Genomic DNA, 15,806 nt, shown 5'->3' on the forward strand with positions numbered 1-15,806 from the left:
TACTCTGTCAAGGCAGGATAGGCTGTTTTTAGCAGCTCCTGCCCAGATATGGCAGCAGTATTCCATCCTTGTACATACTTGGCTTTTATATAGATAGAGAATTGCATCAGTAGTGAGATATCTTCTGGAGCGGTAGAAGGATCCCACCATCTTTCCAGCGACCTTGGCAACAGACTTGATGTACATGTTCCATTTCAGATCAGGAGTAAAGGACAAACCCAGAAGCTTGTCAAAACACGGGGCTTCTCCTAGATGAGAGCCATCCATTTCAATTGATGCCAGATGGGGATCAGAGCGTTGATGATGTAAGGATGTGAGTAGTCAGTATTTCTCTTTCTTCAGTACTTATATTTTTGTTGTTTTTTTTTATCAAAGATGAAAAATTAATTGCAAGAAAGTTGCATTTTGTGAAAAGTGTTAAAATTGCAGCAGAACTGTAAACTCATTTTGGAAGTTTAAACTTCTGCATGTATATCAATGAAACAATGATGATGTTCTACAAAACCTATCCGGATATTTTATCCTTCAAAATGTAAATTGCCTTGGAAGATCTTTAGAATAGGATGCTTTTTTGAAGTATTTTATTATTATATTATGTTTTCATAATTATTATTTACTCACAAGGAGTAGTCACACAGGCCATCATCAAAGATTTCTCTTTAGGAACAACTTGTGGTGTTCTCTGGAGTCTGAGTGACAATAAGTTTCTCCAGATTTCTAGTACTCTCCACCTCTTTCGATACCCTTTGCAGATCAATTTGCGTACCGCAATAGCCGCTTACCATTGTTGTCACTGAAATTTGGATAGCAATAAGCCTTCCTGAGGTCCCAGTTCTCTTTGAAGTTATTCAACAGAGGTGTGGCGAGTGATCTCTCTCCTCGGTCTTTCCATCCTCTTTGACCCTTACTTATTTGGTGTGGTGCCTGTTTATAGTGACACACGGGGTAAAAAAAGGGGAGGGAGCGGAAGGCAGGGGCGCAGGGGAGTTAACTTACGATTCTACAATGTCAGTTTTCACGATTCAATATGATGTTCCTTTTTTTTATGTCCGTAGCAGTTTCTGTATGTCTGTAGTTCATGTGTGTTAATCTCCACATTCAAGGGTATTATTATTATTATTATTATTATTATTATTATTATTATTATCATTTTTCGTCTTCTTGCCACATGTTTGTCATTTTAACATATATTCTTATAGTATGCTGATTATATTTTATGATATTTTAGTATGGAGAAAAAGTTCAAATCTCATTGACAGTTGTTAATTTAACGTGAGATACATGGAAATTTATTAATTTAAATGAATGATTTTTAATTTTCCTGTCTGTTGCCATTTTGCTTGTGGCACCTGCCAAGATTAAGTCGTCATAATCCTGTCCACTTCTTAAATGGCCTACAATGTATAATAACTTTGGACTATAGACGTCGATGTGAGACACACTATGGAATGTTTTAGATGACTGATGGTGGATTACCTGGTCGTACCAGTTGAGAAGTCATTGTGCGACCTGCTTCCTCATGGGTGGTTCTAGAGTGAGACTGGCAACGTTACCCATCTAATGTGCTGCAGCCAGGATCGTATCGCTTTGACGTTTCATCATCAGCTAGGTATGCAACAAAGTGAACCCTGCTTATTGCATGTAAAAAACTCACAATTTGGCCCTCTATATAGTTCATAGTAATCTAAGATAAAAATAAAAATAAGAATAATCCAAACAAATTTATGAAAGGGGATCAAAATGGCTAAGAAAGTGGGATTTTATATAGTTTAAATATTAAAAATGGCTAAAAAGGTGGGATTTTATGTATTTTCTATAGTCAAAATGGCTAAGAAGGTGGGATTTTATATAGTTTAAATATTAAAAATGGCTAAGAAGGTGGGATTTTGTATATTTTATATAGTCAAAATGGCTAAGAAAGTGGGATTTTATATATTTTAAATATTAAAAACGGCTAAGAAGATGGGATTTTATATATTTTAATATTCAAAATGGTTAAGAAGGTGGGATTTTATGTATTTTTTATAGTCAAAATGGCAAAGAAGGTGGGATTTTATATATTTTAGATATTCAAAATGGCTAAGGATGTGGGATTTTATATAATTTAAATATTAAAAACGGCTAAGAAGGTGGCATTTTATATATTTTAAATATTAAAAATGGCTAAGAAGGTGGCATTTTATATATTTTAAATATTAAAAATGACTAAGAAGGTGGGATTTTGTATATTTTATATAGTCAAAATAACTAAGGTGGAATTTTATATTTTTTTCTGAGGTTTTAACTTTCCTAACCCCTTGTAGCTACCGCCCTTAGACTTATTATTCTTAATATTCAATGATTTTCCAAGGATCAATCTCTACCATAGCTTTTTTATTTGCTTATTATCACTAATTTTTTAATCTAATTTTTTTATCTTAATCATTTATTTAAAAACATTTTAACTATCAACTTAATTTGCTATAAATTTCTTCTGCCTTCGCTTTCAATGCCTGGAGTTTTAAATGTTATTTAATCCCTTCCCCTCTCACCCTAAATATTGACGTTTTATTTTAAAATAAAATAATTTTCTTATCTTTTCTTTTAGAACCAGCCTCCTTCAATGGAATACAAGCTTTATTAAGTCGCCTGACCCCTTGTCCGAAACATTAGCATGCCCAGTGTAGTGACTATCTAAATTTATGTACTGATGGGTAGAACTGACGACTATCAATGCGATGGTTGTAGGTTCAATACCCAGCTAGGCAAATGTGCTAGTCAAGCAGCACTGATGAGTTGTGATACAGAATTGGTCAGTTATTTATTTATTTTTTTTTTTGCTAAATGCAACACATAAGAATATGATTTATACGAATGATGCTTAGACTATTTGTAAACATTTTAAATATCTGAAAATCTTCAAGTATTTGATAAAATCTTTTAATGAAAATTATTCAAATTGTTGCTCAAATAACCAGAAATATTTTTTTTTGTTTATATTTCAAGTGTGAAGAATTAAAATAATCATTAATCCTTTTTTTAAGTAAAATCTAATGAATATTTATGAAAATATCTATAAATGTTATGTAAGTAAGCCTTCTTGTCTTTTTGTCAAAAGAATGATCTTCAGTGGCTCAATTACAAGTTATCACTTGTACATATGTATTTTTTGATTTTATTGTTCTCATTCGGTACTTGTGTTTTTATTTGGAAGCGATGTTACTCCTTCCGTGGTATATATATATATATATATATATATATATATATAACTACTTCATTTACTCGCATAAAATTAATATACGAAAGTATAAATTTATGCGTAAACTTTAAGTATTTACTTCAAAAGTGCTCAATACGTAGGTAGAGCTAGTTAAAGAGCGTTGAAGAGACGAGAAGAAAAAGTATTTCATCAAAGATAAAATATTTCCAAATGATTCTTGAAAACGGTTTTAATAAATAATTTGCTTGTATCGTAGATTTATAATTCAACTGTCTTATTATGATGAAAGTAAGCAACAATTTTATTTATACATTTTATGATGAGGGTCTTTAAATGAGAGAACAACTTAACGTTTTTATTTATATAAAATCCGTTTATTATATATATTATATAATAAAAAAAAAACGTTATTACACTTTTTAAAACAAACTTTATTACTCTTTTAAACTTGAACAAAGTAAGATTTTACAAAACCTACTTTGACAATAGAAGTCATAAATCATACTTCGAAGTTTAAGATAACAGTTGTTACTAAGCCTGATGTTAGAATATGAAGTTTATTTAGTGTTTAAACGTGACGTGACATCAGTGTAGGAATTAGAAGAAAAAAGTCCATTGTCCACTGTTCAGTTAAAAGCTCTAAAAGTTCGTGTGATGGATGAAGTTTTCCGTTTTGTAAATGTCTTTTTCTGTTAAAGTTCATCTTGTGCTGCTCTCTCATTTGAGTCGCCACAATATGAGACAAATTTTGTATTGTCTGCTCTGGTGATTTTAACGTGTACAACATTTTAATGCCAGCCGCATTCTCTGGAAGCATTAAGATTGGATGACTCTGTAAACATTTCATATCGGAATGTCTCCTCTGAGGTAGGGAATAACTTTTCACTCATGTAAAACTTTTTAAAGTAAATTGACTTAAAGGCGGCTGACGTATTTCTTGTAAATATATTTATAATACTTGATTATTTACAGTGGTCAACGGGTTTTTAAATTCTTTTATAGTCTACTAGAAGACTTATTTAGAACTGGTAGGGTAGAAAGAATAACATTATCCTACATTTTATAGCAAAGAGCAAAATGCGTTTATTTGTATATGAGAAGATACGTTCCTCACACAAAAACTCTACATCCTACATATGATTTTTAAAGTAAAAAGTAATTATTTATTCATTAACAGCTGTTTATGAGGAAATTATTGCTTTTTTAGCCAGGTTCAAAGATAGAATTTTTTTTGCAGATAAAGTATAACTTCATGAAAAATAAAGACAACTGAACGAATATAAAAAGTTGGTTTTTATTTGTATTTTATTTATATTCATATTAAAAACCCTTTTTTCTATTTATTTAAAAAGAAAATACTTTCTTATATATGGGTCGTGGAATTGCATTCATCTGCAAAAGATCTAGCTAATTTCCATATTCTTTTAAACATTCATTTTAATTAATTCTCCATTATTTTTTTTTCGGTTTTCTCATAGGGTGATCATCTTTAGTTAACTATTACGTGTAATTATATTCATGCAGATATTCTACATGATTTATACTTGTGTAATATTTGCATAAAAATGTTATAGTAAACACAAGCCTCTTTCTGTATATCTTTATGTATGCATATATATATATATTTGTTCAAAAATATTTGCCTACCAAACTTCTCTGTCAGTTTTTTGGTCTACAGGCATGAAACTTAACATATAGGGTATTTGAAACCATGCGAAACTTTATATTTGAATTTTAGCCGGGAAAACTCGGTACAAAAGTGTGAAAATTAAAGAAATAGATTTTGCCAGATGAAGGTCGAACGACGTATTACGAATATGCATGTGTAACATAATAGCTATTAATTCCTTTGTTAATTTTTAGCCTTGGAGTAAACCTGTCTTCATATTTCAGGCATTAACGTCAAAGAGAAAAGTAAATCGTAAGCTAAACGTTTTGGTTTCGATTCTCGGTGGTGGCGCATGAGACATTTTTTTTTTAACTTTTTAAATCATTACTATATATTGGGTCCAACATAAAATAATAATAAATACAAAATCTGCATTAATTAATATATCATATTTAAGCGTATTTTACGACCGGGCAATGCCGGGCGGCCTGTTGGTAAATGTATAAAATGTTACCTTTTTGCATCATATGATTTTATTTTTATTTTTTATTTTTTATTTTTGCATGCATGATTCATCTAGCAAATAGTATCACAAGCTATGAATGAGTTTAAGCAGAATTCAAATCCTATCACATCTAATTACATTCATTTGCACACTAATACTGCCGAAAAATGTATGGACCTGACTTAATCTATTTATAAAATAAGAAACGTGTTTTATACTCATCATATGTAATCGATCGTTCTTAATATCTATCACATAGAAATACTATTAAGAATTGTCATGTCTGGCGGAACGAGAACATACTACCCTGCGCATTAAATGAACAGTTCTGTTCGAAATTTCATATCGATTTCTGAGCTCGAAAAAAATTCCCGCGTCCGACAAGATGCAAATTACATTGACCGAAACGACATGAGAATAACATCTAATATGAAAAGAGAGAGAGAGAGAGAGAGAGAGAGAGAGAGAGACAGAGAGAGAGAGAGTCATCCACATACAGTACTGGTTCGTTGTATCACAATTCATCAGTGCGTCTAGACGAGCACCTTTGCCTAGCTGGGCAAGAACATAAAAGCTGTAATAATGCAAATAACGCAAAAGTCCGTATAGAATTTTGTTTCTGAATAAATAGAAACAATTATATCAGTTTAAGGACAGGATTTGGAAATGCTTACATTTAAAAAAAGGGGGCGCTGATATTATCTAATATAGCGATATGTGCTTGTTTAATGCTGAAACACGACAAACTTGAGATTGAAAAAATAGCATTTCTGTATTGTCAGGTGTTCTTGCAGTGTTCCTATTTACTTGCCCCCCCCCCCACGAGGACAGAGTTGGGCACAAGGTCGGTTTTTAATGTGGGAGAAATCTAGTTTTCCCAAAAGGAGGCTCTCTGGATAGGAATAACCATAAAAATTGTCTCAGTCTAGAAGGATTTCTCCTCCACTGACCGAGGACAGAAAAGGTAAAGTGTAATATCAGAGCAGATACTACACTTTCCTCCCAGCCAAAGTGCTAAGAAACAAGTAATGTTGTTCGTATTTTGCTTCAGATGCTATTCACCTGCTTGAAATCGTACAATACAAATAAATAGCCAAAACTAAGTTCGCTTTTTACAAAAGAAATACTGCAAAAGCTGCCGGAATCCGAATGTAACTTGAAACATTCACTGTGAGCAATTATTTGACAAAATAGTTGCCTGTGCATGACTACACACACACACACACACACACACACACACACACACACACATATTTAGAGTTTATTTTTGTTAAAATTTCATTCAGAAAAATATAGTTTTTCAGAACAGAAATTTATTGTTTGAATAAATAATACATACAATTCATAGTTTTTTCCTTAATCCATGGATTTTTGATGTAGGCTGGGTTATGGAAAAACTCTGAATTGTATTCTTTATTCAAACAATAAATTTCTGTTCTGAAAAAATTATATTTTTCTGAATGAAATTTAAACAAAAAAACTATAAATTCCATTTGCTCTATCAAGTATATTGAGTTATTCTCTTTTTGGCTGGGATTGTCTAATATAATATTACCTCCTAAAAATATTTTGTAAGACTTGATGCCACACACATAATGTGTTTATAAGTATATGTATACGTAAATAGCTATATTATTATAATATATATATATATATATATATATATATATATATATATATATATATATATATATATAATAATAATAATTTAGTAATTTAAATTCTATGATGTGAAATGGTTCAATTTCAAATCTAGAATCTTTTATTACATTCAAGACAAAGGAATACATTTCCATAAGTATATCTCCTTAACCTATAGGTTTTCGATGTTCATCCATCTTCTCAGAGGAGAAAATATTAGCAAATATTATAAAAGGTTTATACCTAATTTGCTAAATAAATAACCATAGAAAATCATAAAAAGTTTTAAAAGTTTTTAAATCATAGAGTAAGGGAAATTATAAAAGTTTTAAAATTTCTAAAATCATAGAATAAGGGAAATTATAAAAAATTTTTCTTCAAACCATTTTCTTGAATTTTCTTCAGAGCGTCCTTGCAGTGATTCCAGAATAATCTTTTATTTTATTCTACAGAAAGTGTGATTGACAAAACTAACAAACGGCTAACAAAGACTGTATTATAAATGTCAGTTTTCAAGGCATTGTAGAATGACACATAATTAACTCTATCACTTTATCATAATTCATTTAGGCAGCGTCAGGGCATATATATATATATATATATATATATATATATATATATATATATATATATACATATATATACATATATATATATATACATATATATATAACTACTTCATTTACTCACATAAAATTCTTTTAGTTTTAGTCTTTAAGTATAGATTTATGCGTAAACTTTAGTTTTAGTCTTTAAGTATAGATTTATGCGTAAACTTTAAGTATTTACTTCAAAAGTGCTCAATACGTAGGTAGAGCTAGTTAGTAATTTATAAAATATATATGGCGATTAAGCTGCACTGAATATTCAGCGTTTCATCCACTCTAGGATTCTTCATTTCCCAGGTAACCACGATATATATATATATATATATATATATATATATATATATATATATATATATATATATATACATATATATACATATATATATATATATATATATATATATATATATATAGTAATTTATAAAATATATGGCGATTAAGCTACACTGAATATTCATCGTTTCATCCACTCTAGGATTCTTCAGGCTTATGCGCGAATTCTGTGGTTGTTTATTGTTTTTTGTTTTTATATGGTCCTCTTCTCTTGAGGGTTTTAGTTAGGACCATATAAAAACAATAAACAACCACAGAATTCGCGCATAAGCCTGACAAATCCTAGAGTGGATGAAACGCCGAATATTCAGTGTAGCTTAATCACCATATATATTTTATAAATTACTATATATATATATATATATATATATATATATATATATATATATATATATATATCCCAAAACATTCATACTTTAATACGTCTCACACAGTTTACTAAGTTGTAGCACTGGTATAAGCGAAAAATGTTGCGTTCCTCTGCTTGTTCTACAAGTATTTCAAGAGAAATTGCTCTGACGAACTTGTTACACTTGTTTCCAAGACCAACCCGCTTCTCTACTGTATAGGTCTCGAGATATTGGAAAACTTTCTGCTCTAATAGCTTATTTCTTCAGGTTGCTTGCCTTTGGAATTCTCGCCCTGCTCCCTGTTTCCTTGGCTGTATCATCATGCGGAAATGGAGACTTGATCTCAAATATTTCTCATATATTATATCTCCCCTCTTTGGTTTTCATACATAAAGTAAATTTCACAGTGTATAAAGATTATTTGATACTGGTGATATTCAGAATCGTACCCTATTTCTAAAAAAAGGGGAAATATAACATATGAGAAATATTTGAAATCGAGTCTCCCCTTGCTGTTATTTCAGATCATTTGAAACCATAGCAGCAAGTTTTAGTCTCCCCTCAATCAAGGCCAGAGGTTTTAGGGTAATAAGCGTGTGTGTGTGTGTGTGTGTGTGTGTGTGTGTGTGTGTGTGTGTGTGTGTGTGTGTGTGTGTGTGTGTGTGTGTGTGTGTGTGTGTGTGTGTGTAGTAAAATTACAAAATGTAAAATGAAACAAGACGTGTAAAGAGGAAAATCTGTTTGGATATTTGAATTCCCCACATCAAAATTTGTCAAATAAATCACATATTTACATGATTCGGAGGAAAATTACATCTTTTTAAATTGGTTTTATTAATTAATAATGATAGAAACGGAAATAATTATTTTAAAAAAGCCAGAATTGTACTTAACTGTTATGATATACTAGAGCTCCTTCAATGTGAAAATCATGAGCGTTATTTACATTAAAGTTATAGACAGTAACTCTGATATACAGTAAATATTTTAAGTTTCAGGATAAGAAAAGAAAAAATGAGTTAGCAATACAAATTTGATTAATACGCATCTTATTATAAATTTTCCTTCTGTCTGTCTGTGTGTATGTGCGTGTGACGCGGTTTATCTCAGCCTACAGGCAACCCACCCAGGCAAGTTGGGTACCGAAATGAAGTTTATGACCCAGCGGATGTTTACTTATATCCATGTTTGATGTATGCAAATGCAAAAAAAAAAAAAAAAAAATGAAAAAAATTTACTAAAACGTTTTATTTACTGGATATTTTTGCCGGTATTCACCGGAAGTTATTATCTTCCTTAGTAAGTTCGATTTACTGTGTGTGTGTGTGTGTGTGTGAGACGCGGTTTATCTCAGTCTACAGGCAACCCACCCAGGGAAGCTTATGACCCAGCGGATGTTTTAGTGATATTTATATCCATGTTTGATGTATGGAAATGCAAAAAAAAAAAAAATGAAAAAAATAACGATTTACTAAACAACGTTTTATTTACTGGATATTTTTCCGGTCCAGGGACCCAAGTTTGCCCAGGTATATAAAAAGAAGCACATTGAAAATTTAATACAATCATAGTGGGTTAACTTATATCGCGGTTAGAATTACAGCTCAGTATACTAAAATCTCTTAGAAACAATCTGTAAATTAAAAAAGAAAAATTAAAACACTTCGAAAAATATTAATTATATGCCAAAATTCGAAAAATATTAATTATATGCCAAAATTTTTTTTTTTTTAATTTATAACCAGAAATCTATTTATGTCCACAGAAAATTCTTCGATACAAAAAGATGTAACTTTGCTTTCATTTCAACGCAGAAGGTAAATTTTAAATTATGAGAGATTCTAGATTATGAGGAAGCAGGATTTAAGGGAGTACAATTCATACGTTTTGCAGGAGTTTAAATGTATTTTTCTTCACCAAATAATTGTGAAAAAAAAACAACAACTGAAAATGAAAGTTTAAGAATTAGTAAAGACGTATTAGTAAAGATGTATAATATAATAAATATTACGTTTGGAAAAAAAAATTACCACAAAGAAGCCATAATATTTAAGGGTAGTAATAAGTGTGAGAAAAACAAATGCAGAACATAAAAAATAAAATTTTGTTAGAAACTGAAATCAAATTGTTTTTAAAATGAAGCATGGACAGCAGCAGCAGCATATAAGTAATGTTCATTGGACAATTGTGTGTTAAAATAGAAACAATCATACATCACTTAGAAATATGAGTAGATTTGATATGACAGACGCATATGGACAAAATTAATATTTCGTGGGATTTTGGAGCACAAATTAACTATAATACTTGACTAGATCCTTTAAGCTTTAATTAAATCCAGAAATTAGTTTTTACTTATGAATGCAAAGATTTTAAAATAACTTTCACATTTCAAACTGTCACCATATACAGAAAAGTATAACCCATTTAATCCTATAAATTAATATGTTAAAATTGACTGAAATGGTTTAGTATATCATGACACTTTATAATTTAAATTTTAAAATAGTTAACCTAGCAAAATTAACAATTTAGATTTTTATAATTTTATATGAAATTTTAATAATTAACACATGTCAGACATTTTTTAATCCATATTCAGGATCTGAAATTAAAATTTAAACTCTTGAACTTCAAAAATATATTATGAACACTTAAACTGACGAATAAACTTGAACGGAATTTGTAAGGTGGAAATCAAATATTATTGTTTATTTGTGCTGTTGAACCAACAGAAAATATTAATTTTCCTGGGCGGCTCTGCTGTATCAGAGGAGGAAAATATGCATGTATTTAATAGTATTTCTTAATACTCTCAATTAATAAATTAAAAAAAAAAACATTTTTATAAAACCAGACTGAACAAATCGAGTTTAAATAATCACAAAATATAAAGAAATTATGTTGAACATTTACAATTGTTCCATTTTAAAAACTAGTAAGTAATGAAAAAAATTAAAACAAGTAAATTATCATTAAACACATATTTATGATTGAAACGATTTGGGTTGAGTTTTTGTTTTCAAATGAATAATTTTTAAGCATTTTAAGAATTATTATTACAAATAAGATATTATTACTAATAATATGCTTACAATTAATAAAAACAAATAATTTAGTTTGTAAACTAATTTAGAAAAAAATAAAAGGAGCATATAAGTTATAAGGACCCCAGAAAATCGGAGATACACAAGCACATCTTTCGATCGACACTGGTTTGCCTTTACCTTCGCACACAGCACTCTGCAAACAAACGAAAAAAAAAAAAAAAAAAAAAAAAAAACGCGAATTGTTCAGGTTTCGCTCCCTGTCCCAATTTCTTTTCCCTTTTAATGGAAGGGTGCATTTTTTTTATTTACAAAACATTTTAATAAACGATCGAGGGATAAAGTTTCATTTTAAAAAGATATGAGGAAACAATTAGTTTTGAAAAGTATAATTTCTGTGCATTATATAACAAATAAACGGGTTTGTATTACTGTACACATAGATTCGAAAAAGTTGTCAAAAAACAAATATATAACAAATAAATGTTATCAAAGGCAAGATACGTTACTTTTTACCTAACTGGATATGTTTTCAGTGTTTTTATTTAATGTAACATGTTTATTCAGCTCGAAAAACATACTGTGTTTACCGATGTATTGGAAAATTACAAAATGGCGCCCGACTCTCTCTTTAACACGGTAAGTTTGGGAAAAGGTGCTATAAGTATAAAACTAGACAAAATACTGTTAAAAACTCGCTCAATATATATTACCGTGACATAGTTTGACATATATTCGGTGGTTCTTTAATAGTATTTTGTCTGGTTTATTATTTATAACACCTTTTCCAGAACTTACCGCGTTAAAGCAAGAGTCAAGCGCCATTTTGAATTTTCCAATACATCGGTAAACAATGTATGTTTTTCGAGCTGAATAAACATGTTACATTGAATAAAAACACGAAAAATATATCCAGTTTGGTAGAAAAGTAACTTATCTTGCTTTTGATAACATTTATTTGTTATATATTTGTTTTTTGACAACTTTTTCGAATCTATGTGTACAAACCCAAAATATATAATACAATATTAATTAAATTAAGTTTTAAAACATTATCGTTAACGGCAATAAAGAAATATTTTTTAAATAAGCTTTTAAAATAGTAATTTTTATTTAATCTTATGATATCGGTCACACCGAGGGCAGAAAAGATCAGCATTTTAAAATTCTCAATGTTACGGTAGGTTTTTATATAAGAACAATTTTGCCCCCTGTCCAAGTTTTGTAACTCACATTAAAAAATAGTCTATTTCCTCTTCTATTTTCTTAAAATGAAACTTAATCCCTAGATTGTTTAATAAAAAATTCTTTTCAAATACTTTCAGTAAAATTTTTGTAAATAGAATAAAAGCACTCTACATTAAAAAAAGAAAAAAAATGAACAACTCGAAATTTTTGCTGATAGAATGCTGTATGAGAAAGTTAAAGTCAATCGATGTCAACGGAAGGATGCACTTTTGTGTCTCTCATCTCGTGGGGCTCTTATATACCCAATTTATTTAAAATATAATTACCTTCATTAAATGTTTTGTTTAAGACAAGTTCATATTTAAGAACATTTTTACAAATACTTTTTAAAAAGCTTGGTCTTATAGAGTAGCAGTATAAATCCGCCTCTTGTTGGGTCCAGCTCCCCCAAATAAGAACTACTCTCCCACCGCGAGGAGATGTGACACAAGATCAGAAGGTGAAATGAATGAACCAGCGCCCCTAAAAGAGAAGCACTCTGGCCCTGCAAAAATAAATTGGAGTAGCCCCGTCGGAATTCACACGATGAGGGCGCCTAAAACAACAACCTATAAACTTGCTCCATCTGAAAGCTGGGAGGTAATGCGTGGGAGAATAAATCTCCTAGGGCTACTCAGAACATTTGCCTCAGTCTGTCAGCTAAAAGTATACCAAAATGTCCCAGTTTCTGTCGAGACTGATTTTCGAGATGAGAATCTCGACTGGCATGCTATTTGTGCCCCCCAATCAAATAAGAACTATCTGGTTTATAGATAACTATAAACAGTTATTTAATTTATAGATAAGTAAAATAATTATCCCTATACCGGAGAGTTACAATTCAAGAGATATAATCTCTAAACAAGAGTAGTAATTTATAATGGTTATCCGTTAAACATAATTAAAACGTAATTAAACTTTTCTCAGAAAACTTATAAACACTAGCCTACATCATTAATACTAAAGGAAATAATATATTGTACCTATTTCCTATGCCTCCCCACGGGACAGAGTTAGACACCAGGGTCGTTTTTTAACGTGGAGAAAAGGTACAAAAATAAAAATTGTCTCAGTCGTGAAGGATTTCTCCTCCACCGAAAGAGAACAAGAAAATGAAGTGCAGCATCTGAAGAACAGATACTACACTTTGATCTTAACCAAAAGGCCAAGGATTGTAAAAATAATTGTTATGCTTAAATGATGTGTTTTTCAAAATTAAAAAAAGCCATTTTTACCTGTGATTTTTTATTTCATTTTCGTTTCAGTATTTTCATCTACCAGTATTAAAATCTAAAACATTTAAAGGATTTTTCTGTATGACTCCATCAGTTAATTATTAATATGATATACCGCTATCAGGCTCTTGGATCATTCCTGGAGAAGGAACTCCTCCAATGTATCCGCCCATCTTATTGGTCAATGTTATTCAGAGATTTGGCCGCAGTTGTCACGCTCCGCTCTGCAGATTGTCGACGCTACGTGATCATTGTTAGTTGTTTGATTTGTCAATTACTTTTTAAAATTTATAATTAATCCCATATAATATAGTAATATATATACTTATAAAACGGAATGCTTATTTTTATCTATATGGACCTGAAGATTTTAGACTTGGTTTTCATTGGACAACGAATTTTACCATATCATTTCCTTTGGAAAACTTCTAATAAAATCTGTGACTAACATAGATATAGAAAATAGTAAAGAGTAAAAATTTAAAAAGAAAACTTATTGCTTAACTTATGATTTAAGATTAACTTTATGACTTTATTTTTTAACTTATGAATTATGACTTTATTGCTTAACTTAAATGATTTTATTTTATTGCGTAACTTTTGATTTATGATGTTATGACTTAACTTATGATTTACGATTTTGTTGCTAAACTTATAGTTTATAATTTTATTGCTTAACTTATGATTTATGATTTTATGACTTAACTGATGATTTACGATTTTATTGCTTAACTTATGATTTATGATTTATTAGTTAACTTATGATTTATGATTTATTAGTTAACTTATGATTTATGATTTTATTGTGTAACTTATGATTTATGATTTTATTGCTTAATTTATGATTTATGATTTTATTGCTTAACTTATGATTTATGATTTTATTGTGTAACTTATGATTTATGATTTTAAATTTATTGCTTAACTTATGATTTATGATTTTATTACTTAACTTATGATTTATAATTTTATTGCTTAACTTATGATTTATGATTTTAAATTTATTGCTTAACTTATGATTTATGATTTTATTACTTATGATTTATGATTTTATTGTGTAACTTATGATTTATGATTCTATGCATAACTTATGATTTATGATTTTATTGCTTAACTTATGATTTATAATTTTATTGCTTAACTTATGATTTATAATTTTATTGCTTAACTTGTGATTTATGATTTTATTGCTTATGATTTATAATTTTATTGCTTAACTTATGATTCATGATTTTTTGCTTAACTTATGATTTATAATTTTATTGCTTAACTTATGATTTATGATTTTATTGCTTAACTTATGATTTATGATTTTATTGCTTATGATTTATAATTTTATTACTTAACTTATGATTTATGATTTTATTGTGTAACTTATGATTTATGATTCTATGCATAACTTATGATTTATGATTTGATTACTTTACTTATGATTTATTATTTTATTGCTTAATTTATGATTCATGATTTTTGCTTAACTTATGATTTATGATTTTATTGCTTATTTTATGGTTTATGATTCTATGCTTAATTTATGATTTATTATTCTATGCAAAGCTTTTGATTTATAATTCTATGCATAACTTATGATTTATGATTTTTTTATCTCTAATTACAAAGATTTCACATTTCTAGGTTTAAGAATCAAAGTGCTATTTATACGATTGTGCAGTATAGGTATCTAGAAAAATCTGGGTGAAATAACAAACAAATAAATAGACAACAAACACAAGAAAATGTATTTTCTATCTATCTATAGGTTTGACATGGCAAAAAGGAGGGTTAATGTAACTGTAAGTCTAGGTTCGGGGTGATTGTTAGACAGATTAGCTTTTACGCTTGAAATTAGTCAACAGCTTTATAAAAATAAATTGATCGCCAATTTTGGAATATGAACTGAACGATAGCTTAAAAGTGGCGCTAATAAATCCACAGATAATAAATCTTAAAATCAATTTGCATGTAGGTTGATAGTAGAGTAAATTTTCTTGCATTTGGTAAACGTTATTTTTTGTAGACTTTTTTTTCTCGCCCTATGTTTTCGTGTGTAGC

The 15,806-nt window shown here is 29.3% G+C and overlaps 1 protein-coding gene and 1 pseudogene across 1 annotated transcript in view; both read right to left on the bottom strand.

Annotated features, from left to right (window-relative positions):
- Positions 1–15,806, bottom strand: part of LOC145272399 (netrin receptor unc-40-like) — an 803,917-nt gene that overhangs the window by 162,190 nt on the left and 625,921 nt on the right. The gene's annotated exons all lie outside the window — the stretch shown is intronic.
- LOC145275097 (U2 spliceosomal RNA) lies at positions 13,475–13,696 on the bottom strand (annotated as a pseudogene).

Source organism: Euprymna scolopes, chromosome 4, assembly GCF_053919585.1.
Source record: "Euprymna scolopes isolate OS-2025 chromosome 4, ASM5391958v1, whole genome shotgun sequence".
Taxonomy (NCBI): Eukaryota; Metazoa; Mollusca; class Cephalopoda; order Sepiida; family Sepiolidae; genus Euprymna; species Euprymna scolopes.